At 28.3% G+C, this 14,986-nt stretch overlaps 2 pseudogenes; both read left to right on the top strand.

Moving 5' to 3' along the window:
* Positions 1-6,732: 6,732 nt before the first annotated feature.
* LOC111309856 (GCN5-related N-acetyltransferase 8 pseudogene) lies at positions 6,733-8,738 on the top strand (annotated as a pseudogene).
* LOC111309541 (lysM domain receptor-like kinase 3) lies at positions 8,534-14,733 on the top strand (annotated as a pseudogene).
* Positions 14,734-14,986: the final 253 nt, after the last annotated feature.

Raw genomic sequence — 14,986 nt, 5'->3', positions numbered from 1 at the left:
ATTATCCATATGAAAAATAATAGAGTAGGTGTTCATGGATGGGATTGATATGATTTAAATTCGGTTGATATACTGTTCGTGCTCTAATTAATCCATTTAAAATTTAAATATTATTAAATATATATATTTTCCTCTGTCTTCACAACATACACAAATTGAATTTACGATTTAACACATAATTTCAATTTTATCAATTTTTTTGCTTTCATTTTCACATGCATTAAAATTAGGTTCTTGTTGAGAGGTATGGATCATTAATAGACTACATATATAATAATTAACGTATACATTTTCTTTACCTGTCACCAGAGATTCCATTGAAATCTTGCTTGTCAACCAAAATAAAAAAGGTTTTCTTTTTTTGTACGGAATTGTTCAAATTCGGCTGATTCTTGCTTTGACCAAGAGAGATATGTTTGAGTTGTGAAGCCAATATTTGTTTGAAAAACCTTGGCATTATCCAATATTATCCTGAATCATAATCCAATCTTTGAAACAAGCTTTCCTATTGCAATATCTACAAGCTAAGGCTTTGAACTGTTCAAAGAAGCTTTGGTGTAATCAAATGCATACAAAATATTACAAAATAGTGGCAGAAACCACATATATCTTAGAACTATAAGTTGAATTTTCGCAAATATTCATCCTAATTTTTATCACGGCTGATGTTGAAAACAACAAACAATTTACCCAAAAAAACTTCAAACTTTGAAGCATAAGCCAGCTGTATGCAAGAAAGGTCAATAATGACCAACAGGCTAACATACTCCTCATCTATAAATACCCATCTTCACTAATTGCCATAACACAAAGTCACAGACAAATCAAAGCAGGAAATTAATTGAGATAGTGCAGTAGAGTGAAAGGAACAAAAAGATGGCTTCAGATGAATGCAAAGGTAACTTTCAATCCTAATATTGCCTTGTAATTGTACTAATAAATTCCTGTCCTTTAATAAAATTATATAAATCCTTGTGCCTATAAATATATGTAGGGAAAAGTTCGTGGCCGGAGCTTGTGGGGAAGAAAGGGGAGGATGCAGCAGCAACAATTGAGAAGGAGAATCCTCATGTCAATGCTGAGATAGTGTTGGAAGGAACAATAGTCACTGGGGATTTCTTGTGCACTAGGGTTCGTGTTTGGGTTAACACTTATGGGATCGTTACAAGGGTTCCGATCATTGGTTAAATTGCTAAGGGTTTAATCATGCCTGGATAGCAAGTTACTTGCTTTTATTCTTCTATAATATTGTGTAAAATGTTATTATGGGGGATCTATATGTTTTTATTTAAAATAAGAATAATGCCCCAAGTTATGATTATATATATGGACCTCATGGTTTCTATGTAAGTGTGTAATTTGTTTCAACTTTGGAATAAGATGCTAAACGGTTTCGATTAAGGCTTACCCTTTATCATATTTTTGTCATTATCTTGAATTTGTAATTAAGGCAGAAGTACTGCAAAATTATGATGTTGTCAACCTACTGGGTAGAATGTTTATTTATTTTGATTGATTAAAGAGTAGAATTTGTATGTTGATACATAAGTTGATAACTTGGTGAATTAATTATGATTTGATAAATTGGCTAATGATATGATCGATTTTGAGGCATTCTATGCTACAAGTTTTTCAATATGGATGTCATTGTCAAAAACAAGGCTGAAACGAGAATACAGAAAGGTTATTCAAACTTTCCATATACACATTACCCCCTAATGGAAAATTACTTAATAATGGTGATTTAGTTTGAAATCATTGTTCTGAAACAAGGGGATATGAGATTAAAATAAGTTGACATTTATTCAATACTTTTCTCCCACGTATACACATAAATCATAAATGAAATGGAAAAAAAAAATCTAATTTATCTTATGACATGTAAAGACTTTTCAACTTTATATTATGTTGTGTGATGATTCCCTTCTTTACATTTTTGCTTTCACATGGATGGAAATTTTACGTCTTGCATGTTTTCTGCATTTGTAAAACCAGACACCTTTAGATTCCAATGGAGTTATCCTTTTTCGTTTTTATTTCTTAAATCTGGCTATTTGAGTATGAAAATACATATGAATTTATCTTAAAGAATCAAATGTTGCGATGTACCAATGAAATTGTAAAAGGAGAAAGTCAAGAAAAAAATAACAAGAATTCCTACATATGTAGATATGAAAAAATGAATTCAAATCTGTCTCTCTGACTAAAACAACAAACCCTGTCTCTCAATGATAAATTGAGTGGTTGTGACTATGACAGATAAATTTGTATGTTATTCAGGCCGACGACATTGAAACTTAGACCAGATTCACCAGAATACCAGGGCTGTATTCAAATAATCGATTAATGTTGGTGTTGACTGATAAGGTACTGAAATTGTACTTTCTGCAATTAAACAAGGCAGACATTGAACCCTTTAGATAAGCTTTGCTGAAACACATGCATATATGAACTTTCTATTAGTCAAATTATTGGTGGTCAAGAGATCATTTAATTTGGCTAATTAAACAAGTTGACGCAAATCTCTTTCATTTGGTTGGTTTCTAACTAAATTCCATGTTTGTGCCTGTTAATTAAGAACCACACAACTTACAATTAAATAAATAATTAAATTTGTTCATATAATCATTATTAAAGGTGGCATACAGAAGATAATTTAGGGTCAAAATCTCAACATCTATAATCTATTTTTTTATTCTAAGGCTGTGACCTTATTTGTACAAAATAATAATAATAAATAGATATTATTTATACAAATTCCAATTGAACAATAAATAGATTGACTTGGAATTTGGAATGAGATGTAAGCTCATCCGATTTGAATTTTATTATTAATTTCACATATAGATAGATAATTTGAGTTGAAGTCAGATAATTGTAGGATATATTAAATTATCCAAAGATAAAGGGTTTAAGAGTAATTGAAAAAGCTACTTATATGTAGTAGAAGCCTCCATGAAGTCCAAAAAGTTGTGATACTGTTACAATAACAATTTAAAAGCTATGTAAAATAATATACCAAGAACTTCAACTTTTTAGCGCAAGCCTAGAAAGTGTGAACAATGGCCAACCCAGCCTACCACAGTCCTTGGATATAAATAAACCCATGTTGCCAATTGCCATAACACAAATTAATCAAAGCAGAGAGATATTGTAGCTGCAAGAGAGTGAAAAGGAAGAAAAAGAATGGCTTCAGAAACAATATACAAAGGTAAAAAAAAAAAAAAAAAGAGTAAGAACTTTAAAAGCCAATATATTTTCTTTACTTTTTAATACAAATTCTTGTATACTTAGGTGGGGAAAAATTCATGGCCAGAGCTAGTGGAAGAGACGGGAATTAGCAGCAATAACAATTGAAAATGAGAATCTTTTGGTGAATGCTGTGATCGTATTGGAAGAAACAAGTGTGATAGAAGATTTTCTGTGTAAGAGGGTTCGTGTTTGCGTTAACACTAATGGGATTGTTAGACAGATTCCTGTCATTGGTTAACGCTATGGTTAGAAAACTATAATACAAATGGCTAGTAATATTGTGACAAATTAAGGGCTTTTTTTTTTTTTTTTTGGTAATAAGGTGTTGCTTTTCGCCGCGATTTATGCTGTATTTGCAAGTAAGAATAATGTCTAACAGGTCCTCAAGGGGACATCTAGCAGTTAGAGAGATTTGGATTGTGAGAAGAACAAATGAAATTTATGGGATGCGAGAAGGTTAGCTCTCATTGTGCAACTCAATATCATGTACCAAAAAAATAAGTCTGATAAAATTGCTGCTTATTTTTTATGCAATATCTGTAACTTGTTTTACTTTTGAAGAGGATTTATAATTTACAGTCAAGTACAAAGCCTCTTGAATTTGGAATTACATAAACAACTGCAAAATTATTAATCATTAGAGAGAGGATTAACCTGATTGGTTAACCATTTTTAGATTTTAATTTAGTTTCTAAAATGTCTTCAAAATTGTGCACAACAGCTATAGATATTCAGGAGAGTTTTGTCAGCACTGGTTGCACTGATTGCCTCCTCCTTTCTGCCATGCAAGTTTTATTGTCTCACAAATAAAAAGAAGATAATAAATTAAAAAAAAAAGATAATAAAGATATAAATTAACATGGACCAATATAATAGTTGTTTCAATAGTCACAATGTATTATTAGTTCAATAACTCAATTTTTAGATATAAAAAGAAGTTGTCTCACAAATATTTTTTTATTAAATATAATTAATCAATTGATTGAATCATCCCTTTTAAAGAATAGTCAATTTATACCCAATAATCCCAATGTGAATCTTGTAAATTATTGAACAAAAAAATATTCATAATTGTTAATGAATATGGATATTGAATGTGAAGCTGGAATTAAAATAGTTAATATTCCTTCTTCCTTCTTGGGCAGAAAAGCTAAGAACTCTGGATTTTTTATAGAGAAAATATTGTAAATTTTTGGAAATAAGTAGTAATATTTATATACTTAGGTAGGGAAAAATTCATGGCTGACTTTGATTGTTGGATCGGGAGAGAGATGTAGCTCAGTTGTAAGCCATTCATTTCAAAACCTTGCCCTGATTCAAGATCTTGCTTGAAACATAAGCCCAATAATTAGCTACCAGCCAAGCCTATTGCAATGTCTGCAAGACATGGAACTGTTCAAACTTCAAAGAAGGCTTTGCTGATCATATATATATATATAAATAGTATACGATGACTTTTGATTAAAATCTAAAAGGTTACGTGAGAAGAATTACTCAAGAATGCACCAATTTTCGTTGAAATCTTTATCAGCTGACGGATTTCTGATCATATGGCTAAATCACAGGTCAGGAAACCATGGAACAATTCGCTTTACCAAGAACTTCAAACTTTTAGCACTAGTGCACAATCCCTGGAAAGTCAATAATGATCAACAAACTAACAATTTAAACACTCTTCCATTCCATTCTCATCCATAAATACCACCATTATCCATTGCCATTTCACTAGCAAAACAGAGATTAAATCCTGCTTATTGAATTCAATACTCATATTAATAAATCAATACAGGTATATTGACGGCTCTCATTCTTCATGAACATAGTTATGATGCTTTTAAATTTGAAGCAAGATAGAAGAATACGAAATAGATCGACAAAGAAGAGCTGATAACTTATGCAAACTTATCATATAGTTATTTCTAGTTCTAAACTTAATCATACCATGAGACTTTTGACTTGCTTAATTATGTTTTAATTTCATGCACTTGAATATATACCCGTTAGATTCGGCTAGTAGAATTATGCTCTCGTAGTATAAAAAATGAAAAATCCTATCCATTAAAAAATGATTTCAAATTTATGTGCTTGTGTCATGGATTTAAAGAGGAATCTTGAATCCCACATCAAACATAAAAGAAAAGTCATTGGGATATATAAGGGTTCACATCATTTTTGTCTTATGAGATGCTTTTTGTAGGATAAAATCGTGAGACTATGGGATCAAAGCGGATAATACCTTACAAGAGTATAAACCGAATCCCAAAATTGCACGGATTCGAAGCTTAAGTCTTGACCTAAAGAATTAAATTAAATTAAATTAAATTAATCACGTCGCATCAACTTGTATGCCATTTGTCTTAAGATTTGTTCATCAAAATCAGAAGCGTATCCAACTTCAATATAGATGATAAACATTGGATTACCTGCAAATTAAGCTGATATTGAAGCATGGCGATAACTATCCAATTTAAATCAAATTTGAGTTAATTTTTTTGGATAATAAATAATATTATGAATTTTTAAAATTGATACGAATTCGAATCGAAATTCTCTTGAAATATATTTAATTTGAATTGAATTATATTGATTTGATTTAGTTTGATTCATCGATTTTTTTAAATATATATATATATGTAGATATATATTTCTTTTTATATATTATTTTAATATATTTTAATAGATTTAGATATAAAATAACTATTTTATTTTATAAAAGATTAAAATATACATAAAAGCTAATAAAAATATATAATTTAATTTAATTCTTTTTTTTGGTTTTTTTATTTTTTGATTTAAAATTTAATCCAAACTTAATATATACATTTAATATCTAAATCATTTCAAATACTACAAATTTCAAATACTTAAGTCTCGACCTAAAGAATTAAATTAAATTAATCACGTCACATCAACTTGTATGCCATTTGTCTTAAGATTTGTTCATCAAAATCAACAATCTTGAAGCGTATCCAACTTCAATATAGGTGATAAACATTGGATTACCTGCAAATTAAGCTGATATTGAAGTATGGCGATAACTATCCAATTTAAATCAAATTTGAGTTAATTTTTTTGGATAATAAATAATATTATGAATTTTTAAAATTGATACGAATTCGAATCGAAATTTTCTTGAAATATATTTAATTCGAATTGAATTATATTGATTTGATTTAGTTTGATTCATCGATTTTTTTAAATATATATATGTAGATATATATATATATTTTTTATATATTATTTTAATATATTTAAATAGATTTAGATATAAAATAACTATTTTATTTTATAAAAGATTAAAATATACATAAAAGCTAATAAAAATATATAATTTAATTTAATTCTTTTTTTTGGTTTTTTTATTTTTTGATTTAAAATTTAATCCGAACTTAATATATACATTTAATATCTAAATCGTTTCAAATACTACAAATTTAAATTATTTTTTGATTATTTTTTTGTTTTTTTTTTCAATCCTATTAAATTATTTAAAGAAAAATTTTTTTATGCAAAAGATTTGAAATAAGTGAATAAGTTAAAGAAGCTGAGATTTAAATTCTAAATTTATCATATATAAACTCTTAATGATAATTGTATAAATCAAATAAGTTAAAACTAAAAGTTTCAAAGATTTTTCTTTCTTTCCTTTTTAATGTAAATGGATTTTGCTTCATCTATCATCATGGCAAACTCACAAAGGGTGAGCAAACTTTCTTTCCTTCTTAATCATCACCATTCTTGCATGTTTTTTTTTTTTTTTTTGCCAATCACCATTATTGCATATTGGCTAAGGCCAAAATAGTTGGAAATTTTCTTGGATTTTTTTTTTTAATTTCAAGATTATAAAGAATCATTGTTTTTAATTGTAAGAATGTTACCCACGAAACCTCTCCCCCTTCTATCTTTTCTGTTTGAAGGTCAAAATGCCAAATTACACGAAACTTTAGTTGGTGACAAAAGAGCTTCAACTTAAAAGATTTTGTTCTGTTTAAGCGAAGTTCCTTTGTTGTAATTAGTCCATTGTCTTTTTGCTTTCTTCTTCATTCTTATCATTTTGCTATGAAATTAAGATCATAATTGATTAATCTATTATTACATTACTACCCTTTCATCTTGAAATTTAGCTTTTTTTAAATTTTTTTATAATTTTTCATCTTTTAATTTAAAATTTTTATTATTGAAGAAAAAAAAAGAAAATTAAAAAAAAAAAACACCTACATTTGAAACGGTTACCCTTCTATTTCTACACAAATTACATCTACACCACAAAAACCCCACATAAAATCCTTGTCTTCTCCCCCACACTCCCACGGTTCTACTCTCCATATCCCCCCCACCACTTCCTCGTCTCTAGAAAATTTCACCAACTTTTATTTCCCTCTCACTCACCAATCCCAATGGCTGCCGCAGCTCCTCCACCACCATCACCATCCGCCGCCCCAGAACCCTTCATGGTACCAACAGAAACCACCCCATTAGGCCACTCTTTGTTCACCAGGATCTGCCTAGCCACTCCTTCTGACGTCCCTTACATCCACAAACTGATCTAGCAAATGACCATCTTTGAACGCCCAAGGGCTAACCCTCCTCTTCACCGCCACAGAATCCTCCTCTCTTCTATTCTTTTTGTCTCCCCTCCTTTCTATTCCTTCACAATTTTCCTCCTTGAACTTTCCTGTTCCCCTGTTCCCCCCTTCCTTCCCCTTCCCCCTTTTTACCCCCACAGAAAAAACTTTTAACTTCGAAAGCCCCTTGAATGACCCTGAGAAAGAGACCTTTTTGGTTCATTACGGAAACGATCAAATTATAGTTGGTGGGTTCGTTTTGTTTTTTCCAAACTATTCCACGTTTTTAGGGAAGCCTGGGTTTTACGTCGAGGATTTGTTTGTTAGGGAATGCTATAGGAGGAAAAGGTTTGGAAGATGTTGCTATCGGCGGTGGCGAAACAAGCGGTGAAGATAGGGTATGGGAGAGTGGGATGGGTGGTTTTGGATTCGAATGTTAATGCCATTAAGTTTTATGAACAAATGGGTGCTATGGTTTTGCCTGAATGTAGGATTTGTAGGCTGACTGGTGATGCTCTTCAAGCTTAACAAAATGCCAATGTTTAGCATTTTTTTTTTTGTTTGTTTTATGAAAAAGAAATGAAGGGGATTTCTGGATTTTTAATTGTATTCCCAGTTGGCCGAAGTTTGAAACTCTACCTTCAGAAGTTCCAAGTTTTTGCTTTTCTTATGTTTCATTTTATGACTATTTTATTAGTTGTATTCCTTGTCTAAAGATGCAAACTTTTAGTTTCAGAAGTTGTGATGTTAAACTGAGATGGGATTTCCATCATGGTGCAATATCAAAAATTCTTTAATCTTTGGATTTTATCATTTGAACTTGCCACTCCTAGTGGTAAGAAGTTCAGCATTTAGTTGAATGTTCAAACTTTACATTTTGCAGGTAACAATGTTCCTTTTCACGGTATATTTATTCTTTTCAGCAATTTGATTTTGATGCAGTTTACATCTTTCATGAGCACATTGATACTTCTAAACCATTTTTATAAACAGTAAAAGAAGTTGAATTTTGAATGAGAAGGATATCCTGCTCTAAGGAAGTTGGCAAAATATAATTTCTTTTTAGATGGAATAATGAATTGTTCTACTAGACTGAAAATTCTATGTCTAGTTTTTTGCCAATAAAAAATGGATAAAAAAAAACATATATTCAAGTCAAGCAGTCCTCTGACAGTGCTGGTACAAATTATTGGATAGCAGTCTCCTATGGCATTATCAGAAATTTTCAAAATGAGTTTATTGTCATAGTCTTTCACATATTTTTATGGTTGTTAAAAATAGTCCCAGTCATGGGAAAGAATAGAAGTAGAATTTGGTGGTTCAATATATAAAAACAAGTATCTCTGTCAGTGCCTTAGTCTAATCATTAAAGACGTTCGAAGAAATATTAAAGTTTAATTTCGAATCAAATTTTTTTATTTTTTTTACTTATATTAAGACTTTTTACTAATGTAACCAAAAAAAGAAAAAACATGTGTCTGCCAAAAAACTATATTTAATATCAGGAAGAAAGCTGTAGGTCATTGACAAAAGTCATCATAGTAGTTTAATCAAGCTTTTGGGTGCTTCCCTGTCATCAGGGAATTATGTTTATCTTGCTTACGAATATGTACAAGGAGCTAACCTTGGAGATTGTTTAAGAAACCCGAAACCCAAGTTTTACTGTAATTTCTACTTGGATTTCTCGTATACAAATTGCTACTGATTTTGCTCATGGCTTGGATTATATTTTCCATTGTTCAGGTCTTGAAACTAGCTTCATTCATAGCCATATAAAGATCACAAGTATTTTAGTAGCTGAAGATTCTTTTAACGGCTAAAATTTGTAATTTTGGCACTGCTGAGCTACGTGGGGAAGTGAAGAAAGAGAAGGGATCAAAAAGTCTTGGGAGATCAATTAAGTAAAGATATGAAGATCGAAGGAATTGGAGGGTACATTTGTGTTGGTAGTTTAGAATGTGATGCATTTTACATAAATAAAAATATTTAATTATTGATGAGTAAAGTTAATTTTTGTATTAATTTTATTTATATTTTAAATAATTATATTTAAACAGAAATAATTATTATGAGACAAATGATTATAATTATTTAAATATAAATATATTATTATTCATAAAAGTTATGATTATATAAAATATTATAACTATTTGAATAAAAATTTATGTCTGTTCATTCATTATAAATAAATATTTTAATATAATTATTTTCACAACTTCTGATTAGAGAGTTTGAGGCTTTATTTTATCCTAAATGCATAATTGCCTTTAAAAAAAAGTTTTTCAGGCCTCAAAGTCAAAATTCTTTTCTATTATTTCTTTTTTATTATTTATTTTTTCTAACAATTTAAAAGCAATTATAAGAAATTTATATTTCACTTGAGGAAGACATAAGGAAAAAAAATGGCATGATTTGGAGATTAATATTGGAGGAGGCTCAAGGTGTCAAAGATTAATGTTTCCATGGACCAAAATATTAATTTTCATAAAGATATTCATTAGAGGTATGTATTTTATTTTTTGTATAATTATTGGTAAAAAAGATTGATTGAATGAAATAAATACGTTAACAATTAATTTCATTAGCATGTAAAGTCAAAACATAATATGTAAAAATTGATTACATTACATAAGTTTATGCATATATTGAAATTAACTCCAGAATTGGGTTTAATGAATTTTATTATATGTATATGAAAAATTGATGCTTATAAAGACTAGGATGAGAAATAGCCTGAAAACATAAAAAAGAAAGACATGAATTGATCTATGAAAAAAAAATTATCACTCGTTTTCAAGTAATGAATTAAATTGGGTTCTAATGGAATGACCGATTATTTAATTGTCATGTCTTTGTTATAGATAGAACAGGCAAATTTTCTCATGATTTTTATGAAAACAATCGAAAATAGGTAAAGGAATTTACCATGAAAAATTAGATATAAATGGAGAATATATACAGAAAATAAGATTTGACCGGAATATTAGTTTTATTTTTAAATCATGGCATAAAAATTGAGATAATAAGTTGAGTTAAGCTATTTGTATGGTTCTATCTTTGTTGGTTATTTACAAATCAAATGTTGATATATTTTTTTAAATTTATTATTGGTTCAAAATTTGACTAGTGTTTAATTTTTATGAAACCAATTAAAATTAAATTGATGTATGTGAATAATTATTATTAGGATGTAGTGTTTCATGGACTAATTGGTGGATAACAAATCAAATAATTGTTATTATTAGAAACATAGACAGTGTGAAATGCATTTTGCCAACTAGGTGTATTACATTAGAAGTGATTTTATAAAATAAAATTTTGTTATGAACAATCACAAAGTAAAAATTATAAATAGTTGTCAAAGAGTTAATCAATGGTTATACAAAAGCATTATTGCTTTTCTCATATGAGATTTTGATTAAAAGAAAAGGATGTTATTAAAAATATTGAAGCATTTATAGGTTACTAGTATTTTGAAGGATGCTCATCAATGTCTAATTAGTAATATTTATAAATTAGAAAAGAACATGCAAATTCAATGTTCTAAAGGCACCAATACATGCATGTTTTTAATTCCATTTTGTGCTAGCGTGGAGAACATTGGTATAGTTTGCCATATATTACGAAAGTGAACTGAATGGAATGTAATTTTTTTTATACGTAAAAGAAATATATTGATTGTGGACAGAGAATGTCATCATCCAATTAATATATTATTGGTTAAAAACAATGAACATATTTGTACTTCTTGTCCTAAAAAAAAAAGATCTTTTATAGGTTGTTAAAATGAAAACTGAACAAGTTTTTGAGGTTTTCAATAGTTTTATGATAATGGTAAGGATGTGACTATACACCATATCAATATATGGGCTTAAATAATAATATTGGTTTGTGAAAGTTATAAGCCTTGGAGTTAACCAATCAATGATTTAATTAATGCATATTCATAATGAATTTTTGCCTAAAATATGAGTAGAACTCATATTATAATTATTGTTTATGCTATTTTATAAAAATGATTTTTTGGATTCATGTTTCATTACTTAAGTTGATATGGTGATTTAGATATAAATATATTGATCATAAAATGATTGTGAAAGTATTTGAAATTGAAGTTAAATATACTATGGACTTTTATTGTACATAGGTGTATTTGTCATATGAGTAAAATTTAAATTTATTATATATCCGAAAATGTTATGACCAATTAAAAATGGTAAATAACAGAGATATATGGGCTGTATAATGGTGGAGAAATAAGGTTTTTATAAACTTTTGAAATCAAGTTTAGAGATTTCAATAGTCATGTACTTGGAATTGGCCATTGGACAATTAATTTTGCATTGGAAACTCATGATAACATTTGAGATAGTTGGTTTTGACTAAAAGCCATCACTATAAATGAGATAACTTTAATAGTCAAATCTACATGATTTGTAGGTATGATATGGATTATTATGGTTAGGTTAGAATAGCCATAAGCCAAAATTGATGCTACAATCTTGACCACATTGTGATAAATTTTTTGTTATGTATATGGTTTAATTCATAGATTGTACAAATGATTTATCATCTATGATTTTATATAGTGAAAATTTTAAAGTATATTTACTTTGAAAGCCATGAGTGATTCAAAGATTTTGTAAATATGAAAACTTTTATAATAGTAAAAGGAATGCTATTTGATCCATTTGGGTGATGAAAATGATTTTGTTCATAGTAATAAAAATTATTAATAGTGCCAATGATGAAATAGATTTATGTAAATATTTCTGAATTGATATAAAAAGTCTTAAAAAGAGACTATAGAAGTATGATTATATTTAAAATCTGCTTATTGATGTAAACTTTTATATTGAGTTAAAATATAAAAGTTTTGAAACTTTTATACAAATATTAAGATATTTGCTAGTTATCTTTTACTAAGGGTGGATTTGGATGCCTCCTACTTAAAAAAAAATCACCAAATAGTGAAAAGATAAATGAAATGGCAACTTGATCAAGTATACATGATATATTGACAATTAAATGAGACATTCTTTAATAAAAGAACCCATACTTACATATGATGGGGGTAATGAGAATTAAAAGAAATAAAAATTACCACCATAGTATTGTAAGATTTTAGTATAATTTTATGAGTAAATTATACAAACTAATAAGTTTAACACTTATTAAAGTAAAATCATATAAAGGTCTTTAAAAATTTTAAAAGGACTAAAATAATTTGGTTTATTCATTGAGTTTATCCAATTGTACTAAAAGTATAATTATATTAAAAATGTATAAAAGTATAAAAATAGAATTGTTGAAATTAATGATTATAGAGTTATGGCCACAACCAAAATAAGCTATTTCTTAAAATGAAAAGAATGAGGCAACAATATCTGAAGCATATAAATGATATGTAAAATGAAAAGTTTGGATATATTAGTCTGAAGTGATTATATTAGATATTCAATCTCAAGTAGGGGTAATAACCATAAAAGAAAATTGAATTCCAAGATATTTGGTTAGAGTACTACAAGTAAAATAGGTCTAAACTTTTACTATTAGACACTAATAATGGGAACCCAACTTTGAATTAGTAACCTCTAATTACAAAGTTTAATGGGTAGAAACAGGTTATTGTTATGTGCCTGTTAAGCACTAATAAAATCCATTTAAATTTTAAAAACTAGTGTGATTCATTGCATGGAGAGAATGAGTTTTTATACTCTCAATGGAGTTTTAAATGTCTAAAGCAATGGAGATATAATGGAAACTCTACCTATATAAAATAAAAGTGGTGCCATTTCAATAAGAAGAATTAGGGTCTTTTTTGTAAATGTTTATGAATATGATAAGCAGATGGCCATAATAGTGCTAAAAGTGGTTATAAACCTCTGATAGAAGAATAAATAAGTATTATATGTGTTATATCTTCAATTCTAACATTAGGAGTTGAAGTTTAATCTATGGACACTATCAATTTCGTTAGAATTCTAAGATATATACGTTAATTGAAGGTTTAAATCGAGAGATACCTTTTTGTATTCATAATATATATTTGTGTGAAAGGTTAAAAATTAAGCATCAACATTCTAAACTAGTGAAGGATTGTTGGTAGTTTAGAATATGATGCATCCCACATTGGATAGAAAAATTTAAATATTGATGAGTAAAATTAATTTTTATATTAATTTATTCATATTTTAAATAATTATGTTTGAATAAAAACAATTATCATAAGATAAATGATCATAATTATTTGAATATAAATAGATTATTGTTCATAAAAGTCATAATTATACAAAAATGTTATAGCTATTTGAATAGAAGTTTATGTTTGTTCATTCACTATAAATAAATCTTTCAGTATAATCATTTTTACTATTTTTGATTAGAGAGTTTGAGGCTTTATTGTATTTTAAAAGCATAATTGCTTTTAACAAAGTGTTTTTCACACACCTCAAAATCCAAAATTCTTTTCTATTATTTTTTTCTTTTATTATTTTTTCTAACACATTGCACCTAAGCTTCAATTTAGTGGTTTGGTGACATAGAAATGTGATGTTTTTGCATTTGAGATTGTAGTTTGGAGCTGTTAAGTGGACAGAAAGCCTTGAAGTTTTTAGTTGAAAGAAATAGAAGGTATGAGAAAGTGAGTGCTATGGATACTGAGAGAGAGGCAGCAACTGGATGCAATGTAAAGGTGAGAAGATTGATGGATAGGAGGTTGAAGGACTCTTTTCTTATGGAAATAGCTGAGAAGATGGTCTTGATGGCATTGGAATATGTAGAAGAGGATCCAAAGAAAAGGCTTGATAGGAGCAAGGTTGTAGGGCAGGTTTCAAAGTTGTGTTTGGAGTCCAAGAATTGGGCTAACAAGATTGGTTTGCCTACTGATATCTCAATCTTAATGGCTCCAAGGTAAACCATACATAACTGATTGTAGCTTTTTGTCATTTGTATTAACAAATTTTTTGGGATTGTCAATTTCATTAGTAATAAGTGTTTATAAAGTTTTTATTTTACCTTTTGATCTTTACAATTCATGATTCTTTTAAACAACCTAAGGTATTTGTACTACAAGAAAATAAAAGATTAGTAGTAATTTTGTAGTGGCGTTTCACTTACAAACGTTGCTAGCTTTCGTGTTTTTATAAAACTTAAGACGTTTATTATCA

Source organism: Durio zibethinus, chromosome 19 (assembly GCF_047325235.1).
Source record: "Durio zibethinus cultivar Kanyao isolate XHJ-2024 chromosome 19, ASM4732523v1, whole genome shotgun sequence".
NCBI classification, from domain to species: Eukaryota; Viridiplantae; Streptophyta; class Magnoliopsida; order Malvales; family Malvaceae; genus Durio; species Durio zibethinus.
Note: the sequence above shows the minus strand (reverse complement) of the source record. Positions and strands in the feature narration are given on the sequence as shown.